We start from the raw sequence: 5987 nt of genomic DNA on the forward strand, positions 1-5987 counted from the left end.
TCTGTACAATGAGAAATTTGATTCGTAATGAAGAGTGATCAGATTAGTCAAACAGTGAAACATGGGAAACTTTAAGAAAAATATGGTATTGATTGGCCATACCAAAAATTCTGAAAATTTTATGGATAGAAGATATATGAGTCTATTTTCAGGGAAAATTAACAAAACTTGATTTGGAGTTTCGTAGCTCCAGTTATAAATAATTTAGTGACTGTTGCTCAGGAAGACAGCTTGCAGTGAAATTATGATTATGTGGTAAACATTGACAAAAATTTGTTAATGAGTTGCTTATTGTTTTCTTATAAGCTTACTATGATCTGTAGGTGTGGTTGGCCGAATATTGTAAGGGGTTAATACGTAGTTCGTATTTGAATAGTTAGATTAATGTGTTAGTAATCCAATTGTAGGCAGTTCGTGTGTGGATCTCGTCAGCATATCGTCGCAAATAGGTGTGTAACTAACACCCTCTTTCTTAGTCTAGATCGGCAAAAGTCAAAAATCCGAAATGCCAAAAATCGGTATTTTGTAGATTTACAAGTCTGCGAATGCTCGTGAGGTAAACCGATTAATGTTTTTGGTAAGCTGCAATGTTTGGACTGCAAAGTGCATGATTTCTGTGCCCTCGATATTTTTGGGCTTAATGGGCCAAAATTAGAATGATGGGCCAACGGGCCCAATTCGGTAAGAACCTTCGGTACGTGATTCTGTAGTACATGAAAGGTAAGAATATGCATGAAAAACCCTAAAATAGATAAATTACTGAAATACCTTTAAAAGTGGAAAATTTACAGTTTTACCCTTAGGAGATAAATTACCGAAATACCCCTAGGGTTAAATTGACTTAAATGCATGTTTGACTATTGTTATTTACTGCATGCCATGTTGTTATTATCTGATGCATGGGATTGGGATATTGACGGAGGAAGTACTGAAAGTGGCTTGTCCACGTACTGGAGGCTTTGCCTCAATTTACTATTAACGAGCGAAAGAATGCTTTGCAACCGTGAGTGTTAAATGGGTGGGTTGAGCTATCCCCACATGGAGTGTATGGCTGGTACGGGTGGAGTGTAGTGGTTAGTGGGTTGAGTAGTCTCCCCAAATGGGCTTGCATATGTTATTGATATTGCATGTATTTTGAAATGGGCCTATGGGCCATATTGTTATCTGAATAAGGGGCTAAGGCCCAGTTTATTGTAATCTGAAAAGGGCTCTGGCCCAGTACCACTGTTACTTGAATGGGCTTAGGCCCAATGGGCTAGAGCTGACTTGGGCTTTGAATGGGTTTTCCTTACACACTGAGTTTCCCCAAACTCACCCCTTTTATTTTCATCCACGCAGGAACTCCCCAACCATAGTGGGCTTGGAGCTGTGAGGGAATTCGGAGTGGCCACCTGTTCTGAAAGTTTGGCTTTCTTTTGGTGAACTGGACATCCTATTATTTACGTTGAGGTTTGGGTTTTTAAATGTAATAAGGTCGCTTAATTATTTTTGATAGTTTTAATATGTATTATTAAGATAGGTATTACTTATTTTAACTGTTGAAATTGGATAGCTTTAGGGTGCGTTTTCAAAAAAAAAAAACAACAATTGATTTCAAAATAACACGAAAACAAGTAAAGCTTCCGCAATGAAGATATTTTCCAAAATTAATCACTTTTCCTAAAAAGGACTTAATCAAATCGGTTTCCTAGAAATATACATGACATTAAGGTATGGCAATGGCGGTTTGCATGTCTAGGATTGGATCCGAAGGGAGTTTGGTACTTAAACAGTCCGATGGACTCACCTCCTCTTTTCTGGTTTCCTACCTGGTGCACAGCTTCCATTCACTTTAACCTATAATGAAATTATCTTTTAAAACACTAAGTAAGTTTTTCTGGATCAACAATATAAAATGTTTTGAACGCTTCGATGTGGCATGTCGGATTCGGTCATAACGTCTAGGCCGGATTTGGGGTGTTACATATTCCTTCTCTACTTACCCTTAATTTCTTAACATGAACTTCTCCTTAATACATGATAGAATATCAAAAAATCAATTCTTACTCTTGTGGCGGTTACTATACGCCTACACATATATGCCAAAATAGTCTTTTGGGCAGATAATACTACACTAGATAGAATATTTATTGTTATACCCCGAAACTTTGGACCTACCATATTTGAGGTGTTACAAGAGAGGCTCGAATCTCCATCATAATACATATGAGGGGAAGTACACCCTATTTGTAACAGTCTGGTTTTAGCTAAATCAGAACAGTGGTTTTGGAACCACAAATCGGAGGTCAAAAAATTAATTTAATATTACTTTTGGTGTTTACAGCATGTTATTTGATATGTGTAAAAATTTCGTGAATTAATTTTATCACTTAATTAGTCAATTTGAGGAAAATGACTAAATCACATAAAATGCAAAAGTTGCATTCTACTTGTTAAAGGTGTCAAATAGCTTTGGCTTTTAAATTTAATGGCCTTAAATGGTAATTAAACCATTTAAAATGATAGTGGACTTTTATGGACAACATTTATGTATTTAAAAATGTTATAAATTAAGGATAAATTTGGCATTTGATAAATAAGGTTAATATTAAAAAAACAAAAGGAAACAATTGTTCATGTTATCATATTTTCAACAGAAATAAGAGGAAAAAAGAAAACATTTTAGGGCTTGTGATATTTGACCAACTCCTAGTTTGATTAAGGTACAGTTTTAGCTCGATTTTTGATGATTTCTATGTTTTTGTAATCGTTGCAGCTCAATCAACTAGCCCGTTCCTTAGATTTTGAAACTGTTAAAGATTTTGAGAGTTTCCATCATTGAATCTATGAGTTATTTGATGTTTAATGTTGAAATACGAAAGCTTGATGATAGTTTTACATGTTTTGTAAAGTGATTTTTGACAAAAGTGTCAAATAGGGATTAATTGTGAAATATGTAAATTGAAGGGTTAAAATGTGAAATAAATGAAACTTTTGGGCTACTGGGGACCTATATGTAATTTGAACAAGCTTGGGTTTAAAGAAATTATGTGAATTTTGTGTATTTGTGAAATAGGGACTAAATTGATTAAATGTGTAAGTTTAGGGGCTAACGTGTAAAAATGCCCAAGTGTGTATTTTTGGACTAAATTGAAAGATTATGTGATTGAATAAGTCAATTTTGGATTCATATAGATCAAGAAAGAAAATAATTCGGATTTAGATCGAGGGAAAAGCAAGGTTATCGAGTAGTCGACCCGATACGATAATTCCGAATACGAGGTAAGTTCGTATAATTAAACTTAAATGTGTACCTATCTATTTGATGGATGAAATTGAGATAGCAATTATTCTATTGGATAAATGCTGAGATATTAAATGAAATGTATGAATTGAGTAAGGCAAGTTGCTGAATAAGACCACAGCCGGGCTATGACAATCGAATAATAAGACCATAACCGGGTTATGGCATGTGAATGAAAGACCACGACAGGGCCTTGGCAATGTATGTGTAAGACCATAGTTGGACTATGGCATCGAAAAAATTCAATGAATTTGTATCGTAAGCATTCACAAACTAGAGCGGTTTGATAAGAGTACTGATGAGAAATAGAAATGTATCGGTACAGGTATGTACAAAAAACTATTCAAGTATCGATTTAGATGAAGTTGAGAACTCATGAATCATAATAGGGATAAATTCTATGATAGCTCATGATTTGATGCTTTGAATGTTTACTATATTATCCATTTTGAATTGCTAATAAATGTTGTGATTATTTCATGTTCATATAGGGACTTACTAAGCTTTATAGCTTACTCTATTTAGTTTTTGATGTTTTATAGTTCTACGAAAATAGCTCGGATCCGGGAATCGTCAGAGACTTCATCACACTATCGATCATCTATTTTGTACTTTTGAAGTTATGTATATATGGTATATGGCATGTATAGGCTTGTGTCAATTTAGTTTGTTTGATGGATGTGTATTTTGGCCATTTGAGTTGGCATAAAATGATAAACTTGATGATGTTTTATGAATATGCAATGGTTCTATTATAATGTTTGGTAATAGACCTATCTTGAATGAATGTGGTTAAAGTGATTATGTATATTTGGATTGGTTTAGTTGGATGAATTCTATATATTATGCTTAGTAAAGCAAGATAAATTGATTGGTATTTTAATAGGTAAATGGTATGGATTTGAGTATTGATTTTAGTTGAAATGGATATGGTATGATTATGTTTTGGTTGATGAACTTTGGCTACATATTTGTGACTTAAAATGGTACCAATTGAGTTTTATGTGCAAAAAGGGTGGCAAATTGGCTTTGCAAATGGCCTATTTTTGTCCACAAGGGTAGAGACACAGGCGTGTGTATCAGCCGTGTGTGACACACGATTAGGTTACATGATTGTGGGTCCCTTGGTGTTGAAATTGAATTGAAGTCAGTATGCTCCACACAGTCTCACACACAGGCGGACTGGTCGTGTGGTATAAGTCAGTATACCCCTCAAAATGGCACACGGCCTAGTACACAGGCGGATGTGGCCATTTCGAATGGCACACAGGCTAGACACACAAGCGTCTGGTTGGCTGTGTGACTCATGTCAGTATACTCTCTAGTTTTCACATGGCCTAGCACACAAGCGTGTCCTCAGCCGTGTGATGCAAGTTAGTAGGTATGCCCTATTTCCACACGGCCTAAGACACGGGCATGTCTACTAGCCTTGTGAGGCACACGGCCTATTCACACGGGCATGTGACCTCTTTTTATATGAAAAAAATTTAATTTTTTTGAAATTATCGTATGTTATCATTTAGTCCCAAACCATTTTTTAAGCATGTTTAAGGCCTCATAGGTCTTTATAAGGGACAATGTGATTGTATTGAATGATGCATGAGAATGAATGCTATATGTTGTGTATTGGTTGGTAATACCTCGTAACCCTATTTTGGTGACGTATACGGGTTTGGGGTGTTACATTTTATTCGTATCAGAACTACGGTTTAGTTGATTCTAGGACTAACGTAACGTGTGTGAGAGTCTAGCTATACATGCCATATATACTCTGCAATAGTGTGATGATTCCTGACAGCTTAAATTGTATTTTCGTATAGTAATGGATCCCAAATGAGCTATAGCGGATGATGTAAAGAGTAATATGCCAACTCCTACTCAAGGGACAAAACTTATTGAATCTAGACCCGTGTCGAGCAGTCACGGAGGTGTGGCTAAAGAAGCCTTTTTCCAGATGATGAACGAATGGTTCATGCAATACGTTCGTACTAATCTGGCTGCTCAACAACCTCCACACCCACCTATGCCTCAACAAATTCCTGTTGTTCCTCAAGTTGTAGATCCGATACGGTTGAACAAGCTGCCAGTGGATAAAATTCGTAAACATAGGGCTGAAGAGCTTCGGACTACTGTTGATGATGATGCTAAGAAAGCTGAGTTTTGGCTCAAAAATATGATTCGAGTATTTGATGAATTGTCTTGTACTCCTGAGGAATGTATTAAATATGTTGTATCTTTACTGAGAGACACTGCATATCAATGGTGGAATACCTTGGTGTCTATAGTACCGAGGGAATGAGTGATGGGAATTCTTTCAGACAGAATTCCAAAAGAAATATATAAATCAACGATTTCTTGATCAAAAGCATAAAGAGTTCTTAGAGTTAAAACAAGGTCGCATGACTGTCACCGAGTATGAAAGAGAATTCGTACAGTTAAGCACGTATACTCGATAGTATGTGTCTACTAAGGAGATTATGTGTAAACAGTTCGTTGACGATTTGAACGAAGATATAAAACAACTACACTACAGCAAAATTGACTGTTAGCGGCATTTTTTTAGGCCTTTAAGCGCCGCTAAAATTATTTGCGGCGTTTTTGCAAGCACCGCAAAAAATGCCGCTATAGGAAATGCAGGTAAAGGTCATGACCTTTAGTGGCGCTTCTCCCAAAAATGCCGCTAAAGGTTATAAAATTTTAAAAA

The 5987-nt window shown here is 36.0% G+C and overlaps 1 long non-coding RNA gene across 1 annotated transcript; it reads left to right on the forward strand.

Annotated features, from left to right (window-relative positions):
* The first annotated feature begins 340 nt into the window (after positions 1-340).
* Positions 341-1485, forward strand: LOC128285430 (uncharacterized). Its single transcript, XR_008275915.1, has 2 exons — positions 341-449; positions 1339-1485. It is a non-coding gene; the product is annotated as an uncharacterized LOC128285430 (long non-coding RNA).
* The last annotated feature ends 4502 nt before the right edge of the window (positions 1486-5987 follow it).

The sequence above is a fragment of the Gossypium arboreum genome, chromosome 2 (assembly GCF_025698485.1).
Source record: "Gossypium arboreum isolate Shixiya-1 chromosome 2, ASM2569848v2, whole genome shotgun sequence".
Classification (NCBI taxonomy): domain Eukaryota; kingdom Viridiplantae; phylum Streptophyta; class Magnoliopsida; order Malvales; family Malvaceae; genus Gossypium; species Gossypium arboreum.